Source organism: Mauremys reevesii, linkage group 17, assembly GCF_016161935.1.
Source record: "Mauremys reevesii isolate NIE-2019 linkage group 17, ASM1616193v1, whole genome shotgun sequence".
In the NCBI taxonomy this organism is placed as follows: domain Eukaryota; kingdom Metazoa; phylum Chordata; order Testudines; family Geoemydidae; genus Mauremys; species Mauremys reevesii.
In genome coordinates, this window is record NC_052639.1 from 8,888,084 (window position 1) to 8,903,899 (window position 15,816).

Below are 15,816 nucleotides of genomic sequence, written 5' to 3' on the forward strand. Positions count from 1 at the left end.
TCCAGTCAATTGTCCTGGTTAATGGGAGCCATCAAGAGTCCAAACCACTATTAATGGCCCACACTTTGCATCATTATAACAGGACCTCAGAGTTATAGTTCATATTTCTAGTTTCAGATCCAGGAATGATCGGTTCATACAAATAGGATGAACACACACAGTAGATTATAAGCTTTGTAATGATACCTTACAAGAGACCTTTTGCATGAAGAATAGTCCACTCACTTTATATTCACACTCATTAGCATATTTTCATAAAATCCTATGGAGTGCAAGGTCACAGCAGGGAAAGGGTTTTACTGCAGCACCTGGGAGCAGTTGAGTTTCATGTTCAGGCTGTGGTATGAGTTCGTCCAGGTTTCTCGTAAGCACAAAGGGACCTTAGCGGGTGCTCTCGATACAGGAATGGCCCTGACATGATAAAGTGATGGGAACTGCATTTTCCTTTTTTATTTCTGTATTTCCAATGACATTTCTGTTTGTGATTTCGTTTTGCTTTGTATAACTGTGTTTTCTCCTGGATTTGATATTTAATGAAAAAAACAATAAGGCCTCAGGGCACCGGATGGAGGAGCAGGCTGGGGCTAGGACTGCTAAGAGAGCAAAAGTAGCAGGTTTTCCATAGTTTCCTGCCCTCATTTTTCTTGACTAGTTTCTCTTCTGCATGAAATTTGCCACTTTTCAAATGTGAGCCTGGCTAGCTCAGTTGACAGAGCATCAGACTTTTAATCTGAGGGTCCAGGGTTCAAGTCCCTGGTCAGGCAAAGAAATGCTTTCTTCCTGTAACTTCCCCAAAGGGTTTCAGGAGGACTCTCCTTGACTTTAGTTTTTCCTTTTCAGGACATGGCCTTGCCTAGGAAGGGCCCTTTACTGCCTGGGACTCAAGGTGCTATTGCCTCACCTGTCCACTGGCCTCACAGTCTGGAGGAAGAAAGGCCTCTGGCCTGCAGTAAAGTGCTGGGTGCTGACTTTTTGAACAAATGCAGGGCTGGCCAGAGAGGCATGTTTCCACTGAGTCATCCCTATCAGAAAAAATTGTCCCCAGAGACAGGGGCGGCTCCAGGCCCCAGCATGCCAAGCGCGTGCTTGGGACAGCAAGCCGCGGGGGGTGCTCTGCCGGTCGCCACGAGGGCGGCAGGCAGGCTGCCTTCAGCGGCATGCCTGCGAAGGGTCCGCTGGTCCTGCGACTTCGGCAGACCTCCCGCAGGCAAGCCGCCGAAGGCAACCTGCCTGCCGTGCTTGGGGCGGCAAAATGCCTAGAGCCGCACCTGCCCACAGAGTCCTCCCTGCTGGAAGTCTACAGTAATCAACAGGTGCTCTGCTGGTCCCATGGTGTAAGGGCCAGCACTCAGGACTTTGAATCCTACAATCTGAGTTGAAGTCTCAGTAGAATCTGAAAACAATTCCTGTGCCACAAACCCTGCTGGGTCTTCCAAGGCTCTGTCTTGCTTTCTCAAAGGCCATGAAAGCCACTACACTACACATTTTTAGCACCTACAAAGGATAAATTCAACAAAACTCCCCTTCTATTTCCTCAATATCTGCATCATGAAGGGCAGCATCTCCAATACAATAAGATTAGCTAGGAAAGATCTTCTGTAGGGCCTGGGTTACAAAGGCTTTGGAACCAAATACCTGGGCATTGTGCCTAGTTCAAAATCACTTACCATGGAATTCTCTCCCCAGATCATCTGGGACAATATTGACTTAAACAATTGAACTACACTGTGATCATATGCACTTCCTTCAGTTAGTTGGGGTTTCGCTGTTATTCACCATTTCTGAGTGGAGATTTTAAATCACTGCTGTTTCTTTGTTAGCCTGTCCAGGAAATTGGAGAGTTCTCTAATGCAGACAGAACTGCACCTCAACCTTCTCCATGTCATCATGCAGGGATGGGGAAAAAGCAAAGCTGAAGTGAGAAATGATGACTTTAGCAAATAGTGATTTGTCTTAAATTTCTCCAATAAATCTGAGCTACATCCTATCAAACTGAACTAATATCCAATTGAGTGACCAAACAGCCTTCAGGAAAGATAGAAACCCACATCGCAGAGAGATAGAATACACGGCAATGAAAGTGTGAAGTGAAATTCCAGAGCAGGTTACATCTGATTATTCAGAATCAGGACAAGAGATTTTCCCATCACATTCTCCTCTGATCCATTCAAACATACTTCACTCAGCACTGTCTCAATAGCCAGTTATGTTATTTACAAATTGTTTAGTATCCGAGCATTGCCTTAATGGGGGACAAAACCACTCACCTTGCCAGAAGTGGCTTTACCAATAGATGGAACCTGCGATTTAAACTCCCAATGAGCACACTGCGTTTGGGATCCATTTGAATTCCCCTTCCAGGTCTTTGACACTTTCATCTCCAGTCAGAGCGACTCTGACATAAGATTAAAGAAGTCAAAGCATCATCTCCAAGCACAGACAGCTGAGAACTGTTCCTCACAGGACACTTTGAGAAGTGGATGGATAGAATGTGATGATGATAACCTCTGCATGGCTCAGACAAAAGGTAACAGTTCTGCAGTGATGGGGAAGGAGGGAATCTCTGCATCTCCCCATCTCCTTCCAGTGTCACAGAGGCTGAAATTACATTTTTTTCCTGCCCCTGCTCCTCTTCATTTAACTATAATTTGAAAAATTCCCATTATATCTGCTCTTCAGGACAACCCAGAGCAACGTGAGAACAAGTGGCAATGATACAATCTGTATCACTGGTGACTAACAATAATTTTGAAATAGGAGGAATGGTATAAATGTGATGCTCCCTGGTTCCTGATAGGAAGGGCACACTAGAATTACTCATGGGATAATGGAGTTGATAGAAAGGACAAATGGGTCCACCTCAAAACAGGGCAAACTGCAAAAGGCAAAAATGGGCCACTCATCTGGTCAAACTGAGGGATAACCATGTTGCAAACAGCTCAATCAGCTCTAAAAGTTACTATGTGGGAATCAGGAAAATTATTAAAGAAAAAAAGTATTGATAGCCCTAGAGGTGTTTATGTTGTTGATCTCCCTTGCAGATTCTCTGATGACTAACATGGGCGAAGTGCCCACAGAAGGTTTTCCCGCACTCACTGCATTCATAGGGTCTCCCACCAGTTCGGATTCTGTGATGTCTAATAAGGTTTGAGCTGCGACTGAAGGTTTTCCCACACTCACTGCATTCATAGGGCCTCTCCCCTGTGTGGATTCTCTGATGTTCGGAAAGGGCTGAGTTGCTAGGGAAGCATTTTCCACACTCACTGCATTCATAGGGCCTCTCCCCTGTGTGGATTCTCTGATGTTGAGAAAGGGCTGAGCTGCTAGGGAAGCATTTTCCACACTCAGTGCATTCATAGGGCCTCTTCCCTGGGTGGATTCTGTGATGCTTTATAAGGATGGAGTAATCACATACGTTTTCCCCAAACTCACTGCATGTATTTTTTCTCTTTCTGCTGAGGATTCCCTGTTGTGTTGTGGTTTCCTTGAGGTCCTTCTGAGTTTCCTGACAGGAAATACATTTACCCACATTCTCCCATGGCTGGTTTCCCTGCTCTCCTTCTGGTCTGTGCTGAATGTCCTGGGATTTTTCCTGCTTATGACTCCAGGACACATTCCTTTTCGATCTTTGTGATAATGCTCTGCTTTTAGCCACTTGCTCAACATTCTCATGCTGAGAATTCTGCTCCTCTTTCTCACATACCATTGTGTCACCTGCTGTGATAGAGACAGAAACCTCAGACAGGGATGGAAAGGGGAAGGCCAAACCAATACAAGTACTGGAGAGAGGTCAAATAAAAACCAGGAACTGAACTCCCCCAAGTTCTTCCCCAAACAGGAGAGAGGAGGGGATCAATTCAGGCTTCACATCCCATCCAAATTCACAGGGGGAAGGGAGGAAGCTACTGCCTGGTGTCTGCTAGTGTCTACAGGAAGCCATGAGCTATATTTACCCTAAGGATACGACCCCTGCTAGGGACAATACTGAACTGAGAGACCTTCCAAGGGCATTGTAGGGCATCCCAGATGTTTCCTTCAGGCACTTACAGATTCTGAGTTGGTTTAATATTTCCTCACCTGTGCAGGGAGCTCTCAGGATCTCTCTTTCCTCTGAACCCTGGAGGTCTGGGACCCATGGCTCTTCCCCTTGTTCCAGCTGGGAGATCACATCAGGTTGGGAAATTGGAAACCCTGCTCAGATGAAAGAAAACAAAGGAGGTCACTTGATTTCATAACTTTGTCATAAAAAACATTCTATTAATTTAACTTCAGTGCTTAGTGTGACGGGTGTGCCTGGGGCAGTCCACATTGAAAATGCCAGGGTCAGGGCAGGATGAAAAAGGGAGAGCAGATGCTCCCAAAACTGGTGGTTAACACTGAAGTTAAACTCAACGACCAGTCACAAACTGTGCTTCTGATCCCACACACGGGTTATCGAGAAGCTGAAAAAAGAAATCACACGGCCCCCTTTATTGCATTCCAGTTCTCCGACTCCCAATCAGCACCTAGGTCCAGTACAGTGAGAGGTTATCTAAAAATTCTGCTCATATACAAAATGTTTTTCTGACCCCAAAAGGTCAGCCACATTACAAGATCACTATAGGTTTGGATCTTACCCAAAGACCACACTGCCAGCCAATCCTTTAGCATGGAAAGACAAGACAGGACACGACACACAAAAAGTTGTTAAATGGAAAAGCAGTGAGATGCATTCCAAAATCTATATATCAGGTTATTAGCAGTATTGTTGAGCTGCTGGCTTGAAAGTCCGTCTGGAACACATCCACAAGTTCGATGGGTCTTTCAGTCCTTTGTTTCAGGCTTCAATTTGTAGAGAAGTTGCTCCAGAGGTAGGAAGAGGGATTGAAGACAAAATGGAGATGATGCAGCTGCCCTTTATATTCCCTTTGCCATGTGGCTTGTACTTCCTGTGTCCCAAACACAAGCTTCACAGCACAGGGCATGGAAAAGCCTCAGAAGTCTCAGCACACAGACATACCCCTGCATGTCTTGCTGACTCAATAGGTTTATGCCCTTGATCAGGGATGGGCAAATTACGGCCCACGGGCCACATCCAGCCGACAGGACCATCCTGCCCAGTGCCTGAGCTCCCGGCTGGGGAGGCTAGCCCCTCCCCCGCAGCCACACCACCGTGCGGGCAGCGCTCCTGCGGGGCGGGGCTGTGCGCTCCTGCTGGGCAGTGTGTCTGGCTCTGCGTGGTCCACGTGGCTGCCAGACACACTGCTCTGAGCGGCATGGTAAGGAGGTCGGGGCGTTGGATAAGGGGCAGGGAGTCCCAGGGGGCAGTCAGGGGACAGTTGGATGGGGCGGAGGTTCTGGGAGGACGGGGGCTGGATAGGTGTGGGAGTCCCAAGGGTCTGTCAGTGGGCAGGGGGGTGGATAGAGGTCAGGGCAGTCAAGGGACAGGTAGCAGCGGGTTGGGTAGGGGGTGGGGTCCTGGATATGAACCCATATCCACACCCCCGCCCCCTGACAGACCCCGGGACTCCTACACCTATCAAACCCCCCAGTTCTCCATCCCCTGACCGCCAGCCCAACCGTCCCCTGCTCCCTGTCCTCTGACTGCCCCCCAGGGCTCTCTGCCCCTTATCCAACCCCCTGGCCCTGGCCCCCTTACCACAGCCACGCGGCCTGCTGCAGCTAGACACGGGGTCCCTCAGGAGCGCGCAGACCAGCCCCCTTACCATGCCACTCAGAGCAGTAGGAGCTTGCAGTCCCACCGCTGCAGCACTGCCCAGGAGGGGTGGGCCAGAGCGCTGGTGGTGCGGCATATTGAGTCTGCAGTGGGACAGCAGGGGCAAGGGAACAGCAGGGGAGGGGAGGGAGAGGGGAGCCTCCCCATCCGGGAGCTCAGGGGCCGAACAAGCTGGGCCTGAGGGCCGGATGTGGCCTGCGGGCCGTAGTTTACCTACCCCTGACTTACAAGTTAGTTTGTAAAAAGAACAGGAGTACTTGTGGCACCTCAGAGACTAACAAATTTATTTGTGGTTTATCTGCATTTCTTTTGTAAATAATTCTGACTTTTATGCCTCGTTACCTGTAGTCACTTAAAATCTTTTTTTTTTGGTAATTAACAATCTTGTTTTATTGTTTTATCCAACTAGCGTGTTTGGATTAAAGTGTGTTGGAAACTGCATTTGGGATGTAGCGGGGTGGACGTCCGCTCCTGCTCTGAAGGGTTAAAAACAGCCCTGGGAGGGGGCTGTGGCTGGAGAAAGCAGCTTTTAGGCTGGGCTGATTGGGGGAAGTGGCTGCAGCTGGGGCCACGCCCCAAACAGACTCAGCTGCCCTATAAAGGCAGAGAAGCCAGGGGCAGATAGAATCTCTCTGTTTGTAGAGGGAGATGGGCCTGGCTGCAGGGAGCTGGACACAGGGTACCTGAGTGGAGCAGGGCTGGGGAAAGGCAGAGGAGCTGGGGAGCTCCAGCCTGGAAAGCCCCAGGCTGAGGCCTAGCAGAAGGCAATAGGTACTGGGGGGTTGCAGAGGGCAGCCCAGCGGTAGGCCAAGGCAGCAGGTCCAAACCCTCCTTGCCAGTGATGAGTAGCTGATACTGCAGCCTGCCCCAGGGGGTGGGGCTAGATGATGACTGGCCTTATACTGAGCCGAGGCGGGAATAGTGGGTGGGAGTTCCCTGGGGAGGGGAGACTCTAAGACTGAGGGGTTACTGCCAGAGGGCAGCACCCCAGGTAAAAGGGGCACCAGGTCCAGGGAGGGACATGGGGGGCCAGAGGACAGGCGGATCACTGGCCTGCAGAGGGTGCGCGGGAGCTGGAATGAGCTAATTCCCAGAAGTCACCAGCAGGGGGTGCCGCAGGGGTGAGTCCACTCATCTACATGGGATAACAAGGCTGGTGCATGTCATTTTCCACTGATGAAATGACAGATGTCATATGAGCTTGCCTTGTTCAGTAGTGTGCTGGACAGGGAAAGATGCACCTTTCTGGGGGAAGTCTGGGAACAGAGACTTTTCTGGGGTTTTCCTGTGCTGCACTGTAACTCATGAGTCGCTGACTAGCAGCACTCAATACTGTGTAGCTGGGAGCGAGTTACATGCTGGAGACTGTGTGATAACTGCCCAGGAGTGGCTGCTCTCACAGTAAAACAGTGTAAAAGTCACCCCAGCTTGGGGAACTGAGGGGACACAGCTGTTCAACACTCCAGATTGCCCTGTAGTTAATGTCACAGACACTCAATTTCAAAGAGGCTCCCAAAACACAGAGAAAGTAAATCCATGTCCCAGAAATCCAAGACTCCAGAGAGAGGGCAAGTCTCCCTGCCACTGCTTCTTGCTGACGGAGAGGTCCAGAGACAAAGAGAGAGTCCTGGGGAGGCTGGGGACAGTAACCATGGGCTGGTGGGGTTCAGTGGAGAAAGGGAACAGGAAGGGCAGGGACAGTACTGAATGCAGGATCTCAGCAGTACTAGATGTCAGGATAGCACATAGTGCAGCCCATTGGAAAACATAATCCCAACTAGACATACAAAATGATGAGGTGTAAATTAGCTGTTTCCACTCAAGAGAGAGATCTTGGAGTCATGGATAGTTCTCTGAAAACATCCACTCAATGTGCAGCAGCAGTCAAAAAGCGAACGGAATGTTGGGAATCATTAAGCAAGGGATAGAAAAGACAGAAAATATCATATTGCCTGTATATAAATCTATGGTGCACCCACATCTCGAATACGGCTGTAGGAGCTGGATTTTATAATGTACTGGGAGAATTTAATGTACGATTTGATTTCATCCTGTCAGCCACCCTGTTTGAATAGCAGAAAGGAATGACAGACCAGAACAATCCTTCTGACTGATTATGGTCACCTTTTGTTTTAGGATAAGTTACACTGTCTACTATGGTTTCCTCTATGTATTACAAATTAGGCACTCTAGTTAAATCTACATGTCTTTGTTTTAAGGTTTAGTAAATAAGAGACAGGATTCTCTATTGTGTCTATGTTAAGTAGATTAGAGAAACATTGAAGGCAAGGTTTCATTTGCAATGCCTTTTTTCTCGATATAAAACACTACTGTTTGTATTCTCAGTGGGTTTGTGTGAATGAGGATGTATGCATCAGGAAAAGAGAAGGTGTAAAGGCCATTGTTATAGCCAGAGTCAAGGAAGGAGTCAAGAGACTTAAAGGACATCAAAGAATCATCAACGTGCATCCATAATGAAGGGCAGATTGATAACTCTGAGGTCAAGGCTGGCACCCCTGAGGACAATTGATTAAATGAGAACAAAAGGACAGGCTGACCCTCTCGGAGGTGCACTGGAATGTTTACACCAGTTAAGAAGTAACCGATCACAAACTGATACAGCAAAATCCATAGACTTCAACAAAGGAAAAAACCCTATAAGAACCAGGGTGCTTGGCCATGGGACTTTGGGTTCATCTTGCCACACTCCCGGAGCATTGGATTGCGACCGACAAGAGCCCAGCCCCACACTCGTGCTCAATCTAACTGGCCATTAGATTGACTTCAGCTACAACAGACCAGTAACTATGGAGTGAGTGAGAGAGAGAGAGAGTGTGTGTGTAAAAAGCATATGCTAACTGTTATATTCTCAATAAATGCTGTGTATTTACCTTCCTCTATAAAGATCCCATGTGCTTTGTAGGAGCATAACACTGCGTTCAGATGTGGTCGCCCCATCTCAAAGAAGTTTACTTATGCAAACAGGAGATATTTGACACTGTGCAATATTGTTCCTGTGTTCTGAAGCAGGGGAGGGTCTGTGGCAGTGTGTGGGTCACTGGCATATTGGGGTGATGCAGAGACAGGACAGAGCAGAGGTGGCATTGTGGGGCTGGCGTGAACCTTTTCTCTTCATTTCCCCTTCCAAGAACTGAGGGGACAGGAATCCTTACCCAGCGAGGTCACAGTCTCATAGTTCTCCTGCATGACGTCTCTGTAGAGGGCTCTCTGACTCGGGTCCAGCAGTGCCCACTCTTCCCTGGTGAAATACACAGCTACCTCCTCAAAAGTCACTGGCCCCTGAAAGAGCAAGGGTCCAACACTCAGTACCTGCTGCCCCACTCACAGCCCCACTATTTGTGGGGGAGAGAAGCCAATCAAATGCAAGCTCTGGGTGGATCACAGTCAGAGTCCCACCTCCACCCCACTCAGAGCATCCTGGAAACACCAGGTTAAGGGGATGAAGCGAGAGCCCCTTTTCTCTCCCAGCAGATCCATCACACACCTACTAGCCACAGACCAATACAGGAGAGGGAGCCCCTAGCAGGGATCAGGGAGAGCTCCCTCGTAGGAAGCCCAACACCCTCCCCATTGTGAGGAGCTGGATATGAAGGGAGGGGAATCTCCCCTAAACCTCACTAGTGGGTGCCCCCTTCATATCTCACAGCAGCCGCTGGTCAGTCAGGTCAGGCTCCAGCACTGGGAGTCTGGTCAGTTTTCCTAGCCCCATGTAGGAGGGTTATTTTTTGTTTCACAAATTAGGGTATTTCCACCTCCTAATCTCATGGGTCTGTTCCTAGAATCTGGGCCATTTATTAAACAACTCCCAGCAGGTTTGTCACAAGCTGTCCTCCTCCCTTCCCCACCTTGTGCATTTCCTGCCCGGCTCCAAACCAGACTGTGCAAATCTTCCCATCTCCGGTGTATTTGCTGTCCCTCTCCCTCCTGCAGGAACCCACCAGCAACCCCCCGAATAATCCCTACCTGAACAGGCTCCTCTGCAGCCATTTCTCTCCCCTGGCCCATGGCAGGATGGGACGAGCTGGAGTGAAACACGGACGTCATTCTGCAGCCTGGGAGGGTGAGAAGGGCAGTTGTGGGGGTTACAGAACAGGCTTTAGTTAATGTCACAGGACGATTCTCCAAGGCCCTTTCCCTGCAGACAGACATCCTAGATTCTGCCATCCTGGGAAAATGCTCAATCTCTTTATTACAGTGTGGAGCTGGCCCCTCCTGCCAGGCTAAGCCCACAGAGAGATTTTTAACCTTCCTTCTCCCTCCCCCGATCGCATAACAAAGTCTCTGAACACAAGGCTAGAAAAGAGCAGAACCAAAGGAGTCACTGTGGGGGATTCCCTCTGACACTGACCCCCCGGCAGTCACACCCCAGCAGGGGGAATATGGAGTCAGGAACCAGCTTTTCCTCTGTCTGATCCTTTTCTTGTTCACTGGAAAGTGGTTCTGCCCAGGGATGCTGCAATACATGTGTCTGGGTGCACTAGAGAACTGGAAATCTCTCCCCCCACTCATTTCTCCCACTTCCCTTTCAGTCTCTCCTTCCCCTGACCTCTCTCCCTGTCCCCCTGGCTGGGAAAGTCCCATTCCTGGGGGCTTTGCTCTCCCACGGCTGGATTTGCTCCTGGCAATTGCTAATGGGAGGAGAGGCTGTTTGTGTAGAGTCACTTTCTTGCTAGTCCCCAGCACTTTCTCAGAGGACTTTCAGTTACCTGGACTCTGTGGTAGAATTTGTATTAACGGGGCCCAGGGCTGCCCCAAGGGGCTAGTACCAGCTGCAGAAAGTCATCACCTGGGCTGGGCAGCTATTGAATAACTAGAGGGAAAAGGGGGACTGTTTGATTGGATTTTATATTACAATCCAATACATAAACATAGAGGGTGGGAGTTCCCTGGGGAGGGGAGACCCTAAGACTGAGGGGTTACTGCCAGAGGGCAGCACCCCAGGTAAAAGGGGCACCAGGTCCAGGGAGGGACACGGGGGGCCAGAGGACAGGCAGATCACTGGCCTGCAGAGGGTGCGCTGGAGCTGGAATGAGCAAATTCCCAGAAGTCACCAGCAGGGGGTGCCGCAGGGGTGAGTCCACTCATCTACATGGGATAACAAGGCTGGTGCATGTCATTTTCCACTGATGAAATGACAGACGTCATATGAGCTTGCCTTGTTCAGTAGTGTGCTGGACAGGGAAAGATGCACCTTTCTGGGGGAAGTCTGGGAACAGAGACTTTTCTGGGGTTTTCCTGTGCTGCACTGTAACTCATGAGTCGCTGACTAGCAGCACTCAATACTGGGAGCGAGTTACATGCTGGAGACTGTGTGATAACTGCCCAGGAGTGGTTGCTCTCACAGTAAAACAGTGTAAAAGTCACCTCAGCTTGGGGAACTGAGGGGACACAGCTGTTCAACACTCCAGATTGCACTGTGGTTAATGTCACAGACACTCAATTTCAAAGAGGCTCCCAAAACACAGAGAAAGTAAATCCATGTCCCAGAAATCCAAGACTCCAGAGAGAGGGCAAGTCTCCCTGCCACTGCTTCTTGCTGACGGAGAGGTCCAGAGACAATGAGAGAGTCCTGGGGAAGCTGGGGACAGTAACCATGGGCTGGTGGGGTTCAGTGGAGAAAGGGAACAGGAAGGGCAGGGATAGTACTGAATGCAGGATCTCAGCAGTACTAGATGTCAGGATAGCACATAGTGCAGCCCATTGGAAAACATAATCCCAACTAGACATAAAATGATGAGGTCTAAATTAGCTGTTTCCACTCAAGAGAGAGATCTTGGAGTCATGGATAGTTCTCTGAAAACATCCACTCAATGTGCAGCAGCAGTCAAAAAGCGAACGGAATGCTGGGAATCATTAAGCAAGGGATAGAAAAGACAGAAAATATCCTATTGCCTTTATATAAATCTATGGTACGCCCACATCTCGCATACGGCTGTAGGAGCTGGATTTTATAATGTACTGGGAGAATTTAATGTATGATTTGATTTCATCCTGTCAGCCACCCTGTTTGAATAGCAGAAAGAAATGACAGATCAGAACAATCCTTCTGACTGATTATGGTCACCTTTTGTTTTAGGATAAGTTACACTGTCTACTATGGTTTCCTCTATGTATTACAAATTAGGCACTCTAGTTAAATCTACATGTCTTTGTTTTAAGGTTTAGTAAATAAGAGACAGGATTCTCTATTGTGTCTATGTTAAGTAGATTAGAGAAACATTGAAGGCAAGGTTTCATTTGCAATGCCTTTTTGCTCGATATAAAATACTACTGTTTGTATTCTCAGTGGGTTTGTGTGAATGAGGATGTATGCATCAGGAAAAGAGAAGGTGTAAAGGCCATTGTTATAGCCAGAGTCAAGGAAGAAGGAGTCAAGAGACTTAAAGGACATCAAAGAATCATCAACGTGCATCCATAACGAAGGGCAGATTGATAACTCTGAGGTAAAGGCTGGTACCCCTGAGGACAATTGATTAAATCAGAACAAAGGACAGGCTGACCCTCTCAGAGGTGCACTGGAATGTTTACACCAGTTAAGAAGTAACCGATCACAAAGTGATACAGCAAAATCCATAGACTTCAACAAAGGAAAAAACCCTATAAGAACCAGGGTGCTTGGCCATGGGTGTTTGGGTTCATGTTGCCACAGTCCCGGAGCATTGGATTGCGACCGACAAAAGCCCAGCCCCACACTCGTGCTCAGTGTAATTGGCCATTAGATTGACTCGAGCTACAACAGACTGGTACCTATGAACTGGTGTGTGTGTGTGTGTGTGTGTGTGTGTGTGTGTGTGTGTGTGTATAAAGATCCCGTGTGCTTTGTAGGAGCATAACACTGCGTGCAGGTGTGGTCACCCCATCTCAAAGAAGTTTACTTATGCAAACAGGAGATATTTGACACTGTGCGATACTGTTCCTGTGTTCTGCAGCAGGGGAGGGTCTGTGGCAGTGTGTGGGTCACTGGCACATTGGGGTGATGCAGAGACAGGACAGAGCAGAGGTGGCATTGTGGGGCTGGCATGAACCGTATCTCTTCATTTCCCCTTCCAAGAACTGAGGGGACAGGAATCCTTATCCAGCGAGGTCACAGTCTCATAGTTCTCCTGCATGACGTCTCTGTAGAGGGCTCTCTGAGCAGAGTCCAGCAGAGCCCCCTCTTCCCTGGAGAAATACACAGCCACCTCCTCGAAGGTCACCGGTCTCTGAAAGAGCAAGAGTCCAACACTCAGTACCTGCTGCCCCACTCACAGCCCCACTATTTGTGGGGGAGAGAAGCCAATCAAATGCAAGCTCTGGGCAGATCACAGTCAGAGTCCCACCTCCACCCCACTCAGAGCATCCTGGAAACACCAGGTTAAGGGGGCGAATAGAGAGTCCCTTGTCTCTCCCAGCAGATCCATCACACACCTGCTAGCCACAAACCGATACAGGAGATGGAGCCCCTAGCAGGGACCAGGGAGAGCTCCCTCGTAGGAAGCCCAACACCTTCCCCATTGTGAGGAGCTGGATATGAAGGGAGGGGAATCTCCCCTAAACCTCACTAGTGGGTGCCCCCTTCATATCTCACAGCAGCTGGTCAGTCAGGTCAGGCTCCAGCACTGGGAGTCTGGTCAGTTTTCCTAGCCCCATGTAGGAGGGTTATTTTCCGTTTCACAAATTGGGGTATTTCCACCTCCTAATCTCATGGGTCTGTTCCTAGAATCTGGGCCACTCATTAAACAACTCCCAGCAGGAATGTCACAAGCTGTCCTCCTCCCTTCCCCACCTTGTGCATTTCCTGCCCCGCTCCAAACCAGACTGTGCAAATCTTCCCATCTCCGGTGTATTTGCTGTCCCTCTCCCTCCTGCAGGAACCCACCAGCTACCCCCCGACAATCCCTACCTGAACAGCCTCCTCTGCAGCCATTTCTCTCCCCTGTCCCATGGCAGGATGGGATGAGCTGGAGTGAAACACGGACGTCATTCTGCAGCCTGGGAGGGAGAGAAGGGCAGTTGTGGGGGTTACAGAACAGGCTTTAGTTAATGTCACAGGACGATTCCCCCAGGCCCTTTCCCTGCACACAGACATCCTAGATTCTGCCATCCTGGGAAAATGCTCAATCTCTGTATTACAGTGTAGACCTGGCCCCTCCTGCCAGGCTAAGCCCACAGAGAGATTTTTAACCTTCCTTCTCCCTCCCCCAATCTCATAACTAAGTCTTTGAACACAAGGCTAGAAAAGAGCAGAACCAAAGGAGTCACTGTGGGGGATTCCCTCGGACACTGACCCCCCGGCAGTCACACCCCAGCAGGGGGAATATGGAGTCAAGAACCAGCTTTTCCTCTGTCTGATCCTTTTCTTGATCACTGGAAAGTGGTTCTGCCCAGGGATGCTGCAATACATGCCTGGTCTCCCAGATCACAATGGAGGCTGCAGCGTCTGACCCAGGAAGCTGAACCCCAATATCCCGGGCAGGGAGGGACAAAGCGTTTGAGCAGCTTCCCTCCTTTAGCTCTCTGGGGAGAGCAGCTAATGAGAGCCCCTCCTCACAGGGAGAAGTGCTGATCTCATTTGCCCCACTGTCCATCTGGAGTCACTCCTTGTCTTTCCATGCAGTGACTCTGGATTAACAATGGTCTCAATGAAACCAGATTTCAGAAAGAAGGAGTCCAGAACGCTGTGGAAGAGACCATCGTGTGGCATTTCTAGCCCCCTTCCCACCTGCCGCTCCCCCAAGATCTAGTGTAAGGACTCGGGGCACAAATTTTCCCAATGGAACTGGAAGGTCCTGGAGTTTTCAAGATGTTTGATAAGTGGCTAGAAAGTTATCATGGTGACTGGGCCTGGCTGGGGAATGCTGGGACGTGCTTGGAGTCAGGATTCTGGCACAAGCTGATGAGCTAGAAGGAGCATGGTTAGTAGCAGCCCCCAAAGCCTCCATCCAGGGCCCCCCAGACACCCCCAGTACCCAGAGCCCAGACCCCGCAGCCAGAGTCCCACCAGATATTCCCTGGGACCCAACCCCCAAAATCCCTGAACAGGGACTCCAGATACCCCTCAGCACCCCACTGGCCAGAGAACCCACCAGACCATCACTGGCAGGCTGGGAATCCTAAAGGTTCCCCCCACCAAGAGCCCCCAACAGTCAGGGACGACCCCCCCAGGGGACCCCTCACTGGGAATTCAGTCCCTCACTGCCTGCCCAGGATTCCCCGCCTGCCTGCCTAGGACCCCACCTGCCCTCCAGCAGGACCTGCCAGGCCGTTTGCCTGGGAGCCCCGGATGCTTTACAATGGGACCCCTCCCTCTGCTTGCCTGGCATCCCGACCTAGCGCCTGGCACTCCCCCACCCAGTTCTGTGCATTGGGCACGACTGAGCCCCTGGCACAGCACCAGGCTCCCTCCAGCCCCCTGCCCCGCCTCCCCAAGAGACGCCCACCCTCACTGTTCTGCACCAACGTGTCCCCAGCGATACCCACCTCCAGGACCCACAGCCTCAGGGCTGGGCACATCAGAACCCACCCACCCCAACCTCCAGAACCCCCTGCCCAGTCACCCAGAGGCCTCCCCCTCCCACAATGCCCCTTCAGCTCCAGCTGCAATCTCCCCACACAGACACCCCACCCCCTACCCCAGCAACAGTTACCTCACTGTGTCTGCTAAGTGGATAGAAAGTTATCACTGCCTCCTGCTGGCCAGTCACCCGGGCAGAGGGATCCCTGGGCGGTGCTGCTTTAACAGGAGAATGGAAGGCCTGGAGGGCAAGAAAGGTCCATGCCCTGTCACTAGCTACATCTTCACACTGCGGGAAGAAACCCCTCACAGAGACCATTTGTCATGGGCTTTGGGATACTTCTGGACCCACGCTGCACTCAGAGTGACCTCCTCACCCAGTGCCAGCTGGAGAAAAGAAAAGGGTCCAGCCGACTCTCCTGTTACCAGCTGGGAACCACTGATCCCCCAAACAGGGGGAGGCCTCTGGGTTTGATGGGTATTAAATCCGTTTAGAGAGGAAAGTGGAAAATCAGAGGGATTTTATATCAGTTGTTGATACGAGGTAAAATCTGAGTGTTTCACATCAATATCTGATAACTGAATA

General features: G+C 50.1%; 1 non-coding gene across 1 annotated transcript; it reads left to right on the forward strand.

The window, feature by feature from the left end:
• The first annotated feature begins 691 nt into the window (after window positions 1-691).
• TRNAK-UUU lies at window positions 692-764 on the forward strand. The gene has a single exon. It is a non-coding gene; the product is annotated as a tRNA-Lys (tRNA).
• Window positions 765-15,816: the final 15,052 nt, after the last annotated feature.